Source organism: Clinocottus analis, unplaced genomic scaffold (assembly GCF_023055335.1).
Source record: "Clinocottus analis isolate CAN_PGR_092001 unplaced genomic scaffold, fCliAna1.0.p SCAF_17, whole genome shotgun sequence".
Taxonomy (NCBI): domain Eukaryota; kingdom Metazoa; phylum Chordata; class Actinopteri; order Perciformes; family Cottidae; genus Clinocottus; species Clinocottus analis.
The window spans coordinates 15,253,235-15,266,938 of NW_027175898.1; the positions used below are offsets into that span (position 1 = coordinate 15,253,235).

The 13,704-nt window shown below is 46.6% G+C and overlaps 1 protein-coding gene across 1 annotated transcript in view; it reads right to left on the reverse strand.

Annotated features, from left to right (window-relative positions):
- Nucleotides 1-13,704, reverse strand: part of slc25a21 (solute carrier family 25 member 21) — an 83,173-nt gene that overhangs the window by 32,807 nt on the left and 36,662 nt on the right. The window lies entirely within an intron of this gene.

Sequence of the window (13,704 nt, forward strand, 5' to 3'; positions counted from 1 at the left end):
GTGCGAACAAAATGCTTTTGTGTGGCCTGTCAATCAAAACTGCGCAAGAGGGCGTAGCGTGGATGTCATAAGCGATGACAGAAACCACAAAGGATGCAACCCGTCATAACATTTAGCTCTTTTTGAAGGCTATTGACGGTGAAGCGATTAATTACCAGCCGGGACAGCGACTGGTATTGTAGTCATTTGTCTGGAGAGACACCTCTTGCAGGTACAGGAGCCCGTTTGAGTACTGTGCCAGGTGTGTCTCCGTCTTTTGTGAGTCTATTGACAGTTTTTGTCACCGCAGTACAACCGGGAGAGATGCAGTTACGAAACTTTAGTGTAGGATTAGTGGTTCTCAAACTATTTCTGTCGCGCTCCACTTTGGAGGAAGCAAAATGTTCGGCCCCCACCGCCCCGACAACACGGGAACAAAACGCTCCAACTCTTTGAGACTCCTCCATCCGTGCTTTTTTAATTCATAGATTAAAGAACATTGAAATCCCAGATTGACAAAAACTAATAACATGTGCAATCACTTTGTTAAAACAATGCAAATGAAGTTATATATGTGCAAAAAAAACTCAAATTTGGCAAAAAAGATGACCAAGGAAGCTGGTTGGATCTCTGTTTTCCATGTTGAAGTGTCCTTGAGCAAGACACTGAAGCCCCAGAGCTTCACAGCAGCACAAAGCTCCTTCATTACTAAGGATGATGGGTAAAATGAAGAGGATAATCCCCCACAAAAAAAAGAAAGAAAAAAAAAGTATTTTTTAAGAATCTCTCCCCGCCTGTAATACCTCTGCGCTCCACTAGAGGGTCACGCCCCACAATTTGAAGTTCAAAATAGAGCGCAAGCCTCACATAATGATGCTATTTCCTTACACATATTCATGCAGAGGTGACATGATGATTACCTCATCGATGAAAGCATGGTGACTGCGACTCAATCAATATTTCTTTCTTAACTAAAACGCAAGTAGAAGTGATCCCCTCCACGATTTTTAGTGCCATTTTTAAGAGATTGATGAGCGTCGACGAGGGTAACCGCGACACGCCTTGTGCCGACATGTCGGGGAGCCGCATCGAGGCCCTTTGCGGACGGCAAATATGTAACTCCCCCCCTCGAGAGGCGGCTCCTCGCTCCAGCTGTCAGCACATACTACCGTTTAATCACAGAGCGCGGCAGTCGTGAACCCACACACACACACACACACACACACACACACACTCGTGGGAGCACTTCACACCCCCCTCGACAACCTCTGATGCACTGAGGGCAAACCAAGGAGATGATGATGATGATGATGATGATGCTCTCTCCCCTCTTCTGGTTGACGTGTATATATTCCTTTCGCTCGGCGTCGTTGAGTGACATATTGTGAGATTCCAGCGCTTGAAGGTTCTTTTGTTTCTTGAACCACAATGGCCGTCAGCGGCTTGCAGACGCACGGAAACCAGAGCTCATGACAAAAGAGTGTCTGACACACGCTTCCATGCTTCCATATACACTGAAAGACATTGTGGGCCGAGCCACAGCGTGACGTTGTGCAGCAGAAAAGTGAAAAGTGAGATTTTACATCGTGACGGACCGACACACAGTTCTGGAAGTGCTACCTGGCGAGGACGTCCATCGCCGGGTAGCACTTCCAGGGTATCGCAATTCGGCGTTCCCGTCCTTCCGATAACCCCGGAGAGATAAGATCATACGTCACGCAGATGAGATGGTTATCTGCAAGGTTGGTTTTGGCTGCTGGGGAATGCGCGCGGTCGGCTCCCACGCAAGAGAAACAACAATAGTGCGCCGGGGAGCGATTGCTCAACGGGTGCAGGTGTCATCCATCATACCCAGACACACACACGCACACACTGAATGACTGTAATTCCCAGCAGCCACAGGGAGAAGGTCACTGCCACAGGAAGCACACACACCCTCCCCAGTTAAATGGGCTGATCCATGAGAGACTGGTCGCTCATTTCACACGCTAACTTGACCCGCTGGAGGCTACAGTCTCTTATGATAGCGAACGAGCTACTTTCTTAAAATATGCTAATGCTCGTTTTCTTAATTACAATTACTTCATTTCAGTAGAAACAAGTTACAGCTGCATAATTCAACATAATATGGTCAAAAAAAACGACTAGATGGCGGCAAAGGATCTAAAAAATATAGTGTACCTCAGCAATGAGGATAAATATTGCTAAATGTTTTGAAAATATTGTATTACACGACACATTTCTCGCTTCATTTGAGAGCCAAAAGCAGAACGACCCGGCTCGCCGCGAGGCGTGAGATGAAGCGCCCGAGTGTCACGATGACAAAGCTTCACCTTTGAGTGGTCTCTTTGTCAAAAAAAACAACACAAAGAGCTCCTGACTGAACCTGCGGGTGATATACGACGTGCCTCCACGTCCTCCATTAATATTCTCACAACCCATCGGATCTGGAATGCTAAACAAACCCTGCGAGCTGCTGCTGCCGTTTCTGTTTCTGCCCGGCAACAAAGCCGACGCGATATCCGTCAGCGAAGAAGGTTAAAAACACTCCGGGGGACGACAAATAAGGACATCATTCATATTTATGAGCACATTTGTTCACCTCCAGACGTGAATCTCTGCTGCTATTCAAACATTACACCAGGTGGTGTTGATTCTAGTCGGGTTCATCGTTCATAACAAACAAGTAGAGCCAGCCTGGGATGTTTGTTATATATTAAAATAATGGACAATGACACCTTAGTGTATGACACCATGCAGTGGTTTCTCAAACGTGGGGAGGTGGGACGTTAAAGGGTCACGACATATATCTTAAAAGGTCACACGAAAGCTACTGAAGAAAAATACATTTTAAAACAATGTTTTTTACACTTTGAGCTTTCAGTTTGACCCTTAAATTGTGCTTTAACTGTGTGAAAACACTTCGGTTGGCAAGAAGGCGGATCGGGGAAGCGGGTTTAATGAATGTAACATGAAGAGGAATCCAAATAACACGGCGCTGAGGCCAATCAACTAAAGTTACTGCCAAGCGAGGCATTGAAATACGGCCTTTGAGACAAACCTGTTTCTAAAGCAAACACTTCCAGAACGACCGCATTACAATTTGGTATCATCCCTTTTGTACAATCAATTAATGCGGAAGGAGGCAACCATTACTAAAAGTGATTTATGCTCCCAGCGTTCCTCCTCTGTCCTAAAGCAAACACCAGTGAGAAGGAAGCGATTATGTTGGAATTTACATATTTAAAAGAAGTAATAGCTCAAGACATCTGGGAGCTAAGGAGACAGAAAGAGAGCGAGAGAGAGAGAGAGCGAGAGAGAGAGAGAGCGAGAGAGCTATTAATCTCAGATATCACCGTCATCGGGCTTCCTGTCCTGTTAACTCCCTGAACGGTCCCTAATGCTGCACTTGAAAAAGCTCAAAGGGTGCTTATAAAAACAAGCCAGGTCATCTCCAATGACAGCAGGGGATTGTGTTTAAAGTCAGGGCCCCCGACTTGAAGCGCGAGCGTCCCGGCGTCTGAACCCTAGAGTTCAAAATGACATAACCATTAAACTCTGGAGGCTTTTTTTAATGTCGAAAAATTCAATTAAATGAGATGATGGACATTCATTTTGTGATGATTTGAATTTTTTTAAAAAGGAAAAGAGGTGCAACTGTGGCTCAGCGGTTAGCATGCGCACGTCTTTCAAGCAGAGGGATCGGCGGTTCGAAACCCCCGGCTCATTAACCCCTGATTGCTGTGTCTACGGCGTGTAAGTCTCTTTGAATCAAAGCGTCGGCTAAATGAAATTTAATGTAATATTCTCACTTTTTTGGTATCAATATTGCTGATTTCATTTGCTTTTGAGGGTTTGAGGTTCACCGCTGAGCCACAATGGAAGTACATGGAATGCTGCCAATTAAAAAAAGAGAGGTCATTTAATTAAAAAACAATAACAACAATAAGGACACATCTAGTCAGTGGTCAGCAACGCTCGAGTTGAGACGAGAGGAGCGAGAAAAAGAAGATTCATCGGTTTATTTTTTGCATAACCGTTGGCCGACACCTTCAAACATCAAACATCCCTTTAATCTCTTTATTTGATGCCCTTATCAAAAGATTCTGCAGATGCAAAAATGCTCTATTGATCAGACTAATACGAGACGTTTGTTAAGCTATTGTTGAGCCGAGCCGTGTTCCAGTATTTCTTTTGGCGTTGGAAGTGATGCATCATGGAGCTTTTTCCCCCACTGGCTATACGCAGAGAGAGCTCGGGTATGTCCCCGTCTGTTAAACTTGAGATGAACTCTGTGATATTGATGGATGGTGTAGAGGTGTGTGTGTGTGTGTGTGTGTGTGTGTGTGTGTGGACTAGGTCAGGAGCTGATGGGCCGATGATAAACGACGGAGTGACAGGCAGACGGCGCGCTGTCGGAGCCTCTCTCCTCCATTACTGTCACAGTTTTCTTGACACCTGTGGTCACATTTCTTTTCTTCTTTCTTGTTTTTCACACACACACACACACACACTGACACACACACCAACACACACACACACATACTACACGACACTGTGATGCAAATGCACGCGCCGGCAGCGCGGAAGCGGGTGACGAGGAGAAGAAAAGGGGGACAAAATGAATGCAAAACCTCGGTGTAACCGATGTTTGAGAGGAAGTGCTCCGTGTCACCTCGGCCTTATTCTTTCACGAGTATCGCTTTTTAAACAAATCGTCTCCAACTCCTGCAGGGGACACCTGTCCCCCATCGAGATAAACGGTACGACCTCGGGAACAAAAGACGCAGTCCTGCAAATACGAGCACAACGCGCTAGCTAGAAACGCTTCAGGGGATTTTTTTTTTAAATAATAGTCCAGCGGTAAGAAGCGGTTTCCTAAACGTGTGGAGGGGAGACGTTAAAGGGTCACGACATATATATCTTAAAGGTCACAAGAAAACTACTTATTATGAACCATATTTTTTATATGAGGTCAAACCTGGACACTAGAAGTGAGAACCAAAGGTCCCACGATACAATATCGTCACGATACGATGTTATCGCGATACATTGAGTATCGCGATACGATGCGATTTATTACATTTTTTTTCAACCGCAAATTGTCCCGAAAGGAAAACTTTGGCAACAAAAAATACATTGATTTTATTATTCTGGGACCAAAAATGTTGAGAATTGATTAAATAAAAGATCGATACTCTTCCGTGCATCGATACAATATCGCGATACTGTGCTGTATCGATTTTTGCCCCTCGGCCCTCAGTGTCCCGTGTTGAAGGGAAAGTCAACATTTACTTATTTGTCTTTACTTTTGTTACACAACAAGATGAGTTACGCAACAGAAATACTCACATTAACACAAACCACAGTCTTTCTAAGCGTAACCAAGTAGTTTTTGAACTGTGCCGCTGGACATTTGTAGGACAACACACAAATAATGAGGATTTCTATATTATCCCTTAATGTAGCCACGCTAGAATATAATACATCAGGAATGCAGTCTCAGTGTCCTCAATACTGAGACGTCAGTCAGCTTATAAACATGGTGAGGAAACAGTATTAAAACCTTTTGCGTCGCTGTTAAAGTCCTTGAAACAAACAAATCTATTGTATTAAAGATTTGCCCATTTCTGGCTGAAGAGGCATTAACCTTTCCAGTGCAATAAAACAAAAAAACATTATAAAAAAAGAGGTTCGGTTCGAGCGTGTTGGACGACCTGGACAAGGAAGTGAGACGCGTCCCCAAACCGCCAAGTAGAAGATCTGAACTCAACAACTTCAGGAGCGTTGCAGTAATTTAGCCAGCTACACATTGAACACAGTATCATAAGCCCTTCAGAAGATTTACTAAAAACAACTGCTCGAAACCGTTTTGTTTTTTTTAACTCAATTAAATAAATAGAAAATCTTATTTATTGTTCCTGTCACCTGCAGACACACATCATTACTTCACAAGTTAAATCCGGCCTGAAAACCACACGAGCCCAAACTTCTTGGCTTCCAGGCAGCAGCGCTTTGATTACCAGGCTGTAATTACCGGTACGTTCATTAAATTATCAAACATTATTGAACTGTTAATTAAATGCCACAAAAGATGTATTTTTAAAACTGGAACGACATCATAAGGATCCGTCGGCGCGGCAGACTCGGCGCTGGATAAAGACATTGAAAGGTAACCGGAGCATTTTATCTTTCTGCAGAGATCTAGATGGCGTGAGGCCTTTTTTGTTGTTGTTGCTGATTTTATGGAAACACAATTTTCCAAGGAACATAAACGACGTTCAACGAGTCAGAACGTTTCACTACAGTTGTGAAATGTTATCTGTTCATTAAAATAACAACTCAACAGGGCTGTCGTGTGTGTGTGTGTGTGTGTTTGTCGGTGTGTGTACGTGCATGTTATTGCGACCATTCGTTACATCTCATATTGTGGTCATCAGCCCATGCTGTTCCAGTTTGAACAGGTTTGTCATACTGGAGGAAGAATGAAGAGCAGTTTCATGGTACGGTGCTGCCAAGGTGTTTATTGGGCAATCAGGTTGCACAATATACCACCAATAGCAATGTAAATTTGTAGAAATCAGCAGAAAATTCAACTTAAAAATGGATCTTTCTAGTTTTATTGGTACCTTTGGTGTAATATAAGTATTGAAGCCAAATAAAGTTGGAAAAAATTGCCTGTAAAAATATATTTTATTATATAAATTCATCAGGAAATGTACTGTATTTCAGCAGAAAGGCAGAACTCAGAATATATTATCAATATATTATGTATTGTAAATACAAATGTTATTCCAATATTTCCTCCTATTGGACAACCAGAGTTTTTTGGAGGAAAATTAACCCAAATTATTCTCAGAAAATACTTTTTTGAAGTCGTTACTACTTCTATTTGCGCCTCTGCCTGACGGTATCGTCGTCCTTCGAGCCCAAAAAAAAATACTAGACGGCGTTTTGAAATGATTACAACCGGCGGTCACGACATGAACCCGTATGATCATTTCATTTAACGGCCCGTGAGAGTAAATTATTTGCAGAAAAGACAAATAAATAGGAGTAAAGAATCACTCTGGATGTGATATCATGGACATATAACAGATTATGCGTAAAGTGCGCTGCTGCTAACGTAAAAAAAAACAAGTATTTCTTGATATTCTCGGATTTTTTTTTTGCTTTCCCAGAGTGCAACAAATGAGTCATTATGTTGAGCTTTTATACGCTGCTGAGTGATGTGAAGCAGAATAGCAAATGTGCAGTAAGTGGACTTCCCACTGCGGACACCGCCGCCATTAACTCCACCACCACGTCGCCGCATCGCCACCGCCGCCGCCGCCGCCACACCCAGCCGGCCGGCCTCAGCCATTTCACCTTGTGTAAACAGAGATCACACCTCTCTCCTCATCCCCCAAACGCTCCCAAGAGGGGGGAGAACCGTGTCGTTACTGTCACCTAGTGGACGGAGGGGGAGACGGAGGGATTAGCTGAGCGAGAGAGAGAGAGAGAGAGAGAGAGAGAGGGAGGGATGGAAAGCACATGTGGGCACTCAAAAAGATGTCCTGAGAGAGAAGAGAAGCAGCTGCAGAAGCACGTCTCATTCAATGGAACATAATAATAAAACACGTGTGCATCCATCGGTACAGAACATTTCTCTTTATCACAAAAACTCCAGAGATTTGAAGCCCTTCGGGGCGTCGTCCCTTTTATTCTACTCGGGATTACGGAGCCGAACCAGCTCGGCCAAAAAAACCAGCGCGACTTTCTTTTCCCCCCGGAAGCTCACCTGAGTCCATAAAAGCTGATAATAGAGCCAATAATTGGGAGGGAACAGCAATAATGGAGGTTTAGTGAGGCAGTAAATTCTTTAATTAGTTGTTAACACCCTGTGTCTGTATGGATAGGTGGAGGCTCGGCCCCCTTCGCCGCTGTCTGGGAGGAGGCCGGCCGGACATTCAGGGGGCCGGAGACTCGTCTTTATGAAGAGAAAAAGAGCGTCGACCTCACTGGTGACGGGCCGACGAGCACCTGTGTGGTAACAGTGACTCTGCAGCTTCAACTGGAGCTCGAGGTTGAAGACATGAGACAGAAAAGAAGTCCAGGCCTCGTGCCGCGCCTGGAAAAAAAAACCCCCGTTGGCTGACATTTCGGGATGCATCCTGGCAGCGCCGCTCTCCAAAACATACAATCTTTGCGGGCAGAGAGAAGAAAAAGAAAAAAGAGCTGCAAGGTAGATAAATGCAAATGATGCAGAGGTTTGGGGAAAAGCAAGCGGACATTCCTGAAGAGTGATACGATCGTTCAGGTCCACAAAAACGACCCGTGGAAGGAGCGATACAGCCGAGGAAGGAGGGCGGATAATCGGCCGGGGTGGTCCGGGCCTTCTGTACCGGGTTGGCAGCAGACGGGGCGTGAAGTGGAAAGAAGAAGAAGAAGAAGAAGAAGAAGAAGAAGAGGCAGGAGCACGAGGGAAGCACCCGCATGGCTCGCTCTCGTCTTAAGCCGGCAGAGTTAAAGGCAGGAAGCCATTACCAAAGTGTAAATGCGCTCCGCCATCACAAGTGTGTTCCCGTGAAGAAGGAGGCGCTCTGCCCCCCCCCCACCCCCTCCCTCTCTAAATAAAAAAAGGACTCGAGGACAAGTTAAGGCCCGCCGGCTTCACACATATTGTTTAGCGAGCTCGCCGCGTCTCTGTAAACATTGCATAACGCCGCTCCAGATGCGCGCCGGCGGTTCGAGCCCTGATGAAAAGGCCGTGATTACGTTACATACAGCGGTGGTTTGACGCAATAATTATGCAATCAGCAGCACAGCTTTGTGTTATGTCTATGATTTATCAACACGGGGGTAATTAATTGTCGCAGACGGGCGGGGCTTAATGGCTCGCCGTGTGACGAGGGGGGGGGGGTGTTATGGCAGATGGCTCGGTGCCACGCCGCTCACCCAGTAGCGGGGAAAGAAAACCCCTGGTTTGATCACGACACTGGGATTAAAGAAGGGAGGAGGGCGGAGGCCTATCAGTGCTTTTTTAAGCCAAACACAAACACACAGGACATGAAGAACCAGTTTCTGTCGGAGGAAAAAAGAAGAAGAAAAGGTCAAACTAAGGAAATCCATCGTGAACCGGCACAAACACAACATTATTCCTGCAAACTTAAGACGGTTAAGTCCAGATTTTGTAGATCACATGCCACTCCAGCTGGAAAACGAGAGGCGGAGCTCTGGAGTTTGTTGGAGATAAACCGCGTCGCTGCCACTGAATGACAGACGGACATTTTGGACCGACTCAGTAGCCGAGAAAAGGTCAAGCAAACACTCTTTGAGTCCGTGAGTCTCCGATTCACTGTCAGCGGAGCGGAGCCGGGTTTTGTCTGGCGACGGCGTCAGATTATAACCTTCGCTTCTCTGGTTTCTGGCTGGTATAGCGCAAAGGAACCTGCAGACAATATTCTGCTGCTTTTGAAGGCGGAAGGAGTCGGGAAATGTCTTTCACGACGCCTTGGCCCCGGTTCAAAAGAAATTCAAAGCTTTTCCCCGAGTTCATTCCACATGTGTGGATGCGAAATTGTTAATACATTCAGCCCCACGCAAAAGAAACAGCTCCATCATCCTGTAATTGAGGGGTCAAGATCTCCTCGTTGGACAAACTCCAACTGAACCGTACGCGGCGGTCGCTTTTATCCTGCTTTTTGTCAGGAACAAAAAAAAGCTGAAATAACTCCAAAAACTGTCAGATAATTATGTATGGGAACCAGTTTTTTGGGGGGGAGAAAAAGAAGAAAGTCACACAATAACCAGACTAATAAAATATTTTAAAAAAGGAGGTGTTTGAGGAGGTCCAAAACATACAACACACGACTTATTAGTCAAACGGAAAAGATCGGGAGGATCAGACTTTAACTTTTATAGAGTTGCTGACGAAGCAAATTCTTTCAATAACAAACGGAGTAAAGACATGAAACGTGCCGTTAAAATCTTGATTTATGAAGTTCAACGACCGTTTTTAAATATAAACACAGAGGGGGTTTTTCATTTGTGGATATGTAAAGGTTCATAAAACTTAAAGATGACACCTCGGCTCTGACTCACTATTCTTTGGGACGGATCCTCACGTGTCCGAGAAGGATCGGTTTGCTTACGTTTCGGCCGTCGCTGAGGTCGGTTTTTTGGCGACGGCAGCTGCGTGGCCTGTGTGTACATCTGCAAGCACGAGCGAGGCGCTTGTGGTGAGGTGAGAGCGGCAAAATGCTTTTTTTTTCGGGGGGGGGGGGGGGGGGGGGGTGGCTGGCTTTTGCTATGACAGATGCCGGCGATGAACTCTTGACACCGGCTCAACCGGTTTATGTTCAACATGTGTGTCTCCGTTACTGTCTCTGGTTTCCAGGAGGGCCGCCATGGCCCGGCTCACTGTGGACGGAAGGTGTGTGTGTCTCTGTGTGTGTGTGTGTGTGTGTGTGTGTGTGGCTAAGGGGAGAGATGAGAGGAGCAGCAGGATCTGGAGCTATCTGGGAGGTTCAGCGTAATGACACACCGGGGACAGATTAGGTTCCCGTCCATCAGGGTTTCCATCAGGAATACTCTGATTTACAGCCGCGCTGACCAGCCAGCTCGCCCTCCACCCAAAGCAAACACACACACACACACACACACACACACACACACACGGAAAACACCACCGCCTCTGTGTGGTGGCAGCTGGTGGGCTCGTGCACATGTTGCCCTTGGCTGCCCGCTCCGTTTTTTTGGACTGGAGGTAAACGTGGAGGGAAAAAAAAAAGACAAAATTACAATGGAGGTCAATTTTTTTTAAATATATATACACACACACACATTTCTTCATGTGTACTAGAATATACAATGCTATACGTGCTGCTCGCTTGCTGCCGATTCCTCCGCCCAGAACAGTGAAAGAAGGGAGACGGACAGATCCATTAAACAAGATGTCACCCCCAAACACAACAATGATTAATCACACGCTGCAAATTATAAGCACCTGTATGAATGAACAGCGCGGCGAAGCCCACGCCCACTGTCTGACTGCATGCTTTCACTCTCTCAGACAGCCACCACCACCACCACCACCACCACCACCACCACCTCGGCCCCTGCAAACCCCCTCACTCGAGCCAAGAGGAAGTCTGCCTGAAAAGAAATAACTCCCCCCCCGCGTACACAAAAGGCCATTTTGACTTAAACTCTGCATGAAATGATGGATTTTGATGTTTTGCGGGGAGTCGACCCTCCAGGAGCCGTGAAGCTCAGAGCTCAACACGTGACACATGCGTGAGGCGCAGGTTTCACATCAAAGACGTGGAAATCATTCAAAAAGTAGTCGCTTTTTTTCTCGGTTAAGTCTTAAAGAACTCTTCAGGAACGGTCACAAAGTACAAAAAGAAACGAAAAAAATCTGCATTCAAGCTAAACACAGAACAGCAAAAGGACTAAAAGCTCTTGATGTATTCATCACGCAGGACTGTGGCCCTCTGTGCGCATTCATTATGCTAACAAGCTAGCCGCGCTGATCGGCACGCGGGCTGATGTGAGGAAATGTGAGTTTGATTAATGTGGGCAAAATTGAGCTGTGCAGACTCGCTCCCCAGCCCCAGTTAAAGGAGTCGCCTGCCATCAGGCTCAAAAGAAAGAAAGAAAGAAAGAAAGGGGGTCTGAAGAACACTTCACTGCCGCCCTGACACTTCACAGCAAATCTGCAGCAGGCCTTCGGACCTGAAGGAAAGCCATTCGATGAAAGCCATATTCCTGATAATTCACACAATGAAGGGAGATGTGCTTTGTCTTTTTTTTGACCCTGGCTGGCTTGTCTCCATCCACCAGTGCTCTTTATTAAAACTAGCCAGACCTGCAGCAGACTCTCTGGAGAGCTGCTCCCTGCAGACGGACCATCTCACGGAGCCCAGTGCCGGATCCATGATGAGAAGCAAGCAGCAACTCTGGCAATCTCCAAGCCCCTTAGGGGAGAGCGGCCCACCGCAGAGCATGAAGAAGGCATAGAGGTAGAGGAGGGAGGGGGGGGAGGAAGAGGAAAGTTGAGCAACTCACAGAGCCCCCAGGTACCTGCCTGTACAGTCGCCTCTCTCCAAATGTTTACTTTGGACCAGACTGGCGGCCAACTGGTTGCAATTGACCCTCTACCAGGACGAGTTAGAGAGAGAGAGAGAGAACATGAGACATTTCCTTCTGGGAAGAAAGAAGAAAAAAAAGATGGAGGAAAGCCACACACGTACACAGACTATAGAGCACACAGATGCACGTCAACAGATGGAAAGCAAACAACGAAAATACACAAATCACTTCCAATCACACGCACGAGAATGTTTGTTCAACCCCCGAAGCAGAAGAGGAGAAAGTTGTTGGGTTTTTTTGAGCTGGAAAGAGGCCAAAAAAACCTACGCGAGTCCACCTGCCACAGGTGTTACAGCTCGGGCCTGCTGACGCTCCCTCGGTCTGGTGGAAAACACCAAACACACACTCCTCTGCAGACCCGGGCCTCCTCCTGCCGACCTCCTCCCCACGTGTTCAACTGGCCAGGACCGCGATGGAGGAGGGTTACGGAGAGGACGCCCGCAGGCCCCACAGACTAAATAAAAACCTCATAATCCCGTATAAACTGCTCCATGTGAGCATTACATCCCCGGCTCTGAAATTCATTTTCGTGGCGAGGACATTACCAGGATTCCTTTCGGGTTTTGCCGCCCCGGCTCTCTCTCTCTCTCTCTCTCTCTCTTTTTTCATAATAGGATCCGTGTTCTGGTGACGGCTTCGCTGTGATGATGTGAACTCTCAACCTCCCGCAAATATTGATGACAAGAACGCGCTTATGATGAAAAATGCCCTCCGGAAAAATGTAAACGAGGGAGAGGACGGCTAAGATGAAATGATCGGCGCTCATGAGTAAAGCGTGTGTGTGTGTGTGTTCGGACAGGCAAAGAGCAAGCTGCCCGTCGAGGACACACACACACACACACACACACACAACCTTATATATATGTGTGCCTTTTAAGCCCTTTTGGGGATTCGCTGCAGCGAAAGAAGACAAATGGCGAACGCCGACATGCCACCCAGTCGCGGGGAACGTGATCATACAGGCCGCCGTTGATCCGATTCATCAATAAAAAATAAAAAAAATCACGTTTTTAAAATAAACACGTCAACGTAATCATTTCTCTCTTGTCAGCCGGCCTATTCATGCTCGGCACGCGAAGCCCGCTCGGGCGTACACACCTGAGCAGTGTGAGCCGGCGTGGGTTTGGGCAGGAAATAGGGCAGGAGGGGGAGGGAGGGAGGGACGGAGGGACGGAGGGAGGGAGGGGGGGGGGGGGGGGGCAGGTTGGCATTTCACTCCAGGCCAGTCATTTGTCACAATTGTCACCGAATGCACAAACACAAATTACTGAATTATAACTGCGGATGTGTGTGTGTGTGTGTGTGTGTGTGTGTGTGTGTGTGTGTGTGTGTGTGTGTGTGTGTGTGTGTGTGTGTGTGTGTGCTGCCTTGGCTAAATCAAGGAGCTGTCATAACAGGGAGTGGTGTCTGGGCCACCATGAGGGGGAGAGGGAGGGGTGTTTATTCAGGTAAACACAATGTGAATGCACGTCTGAACCCTTGAAAACTCGCCACTAGAGTGTCGTGTTTTCAGTCCAGGTTGCAGTAACGACGTTTTTAAAAGCCGTCACGTCGCGAAACATCGATCACTGTGATGCATCGACGCAATCA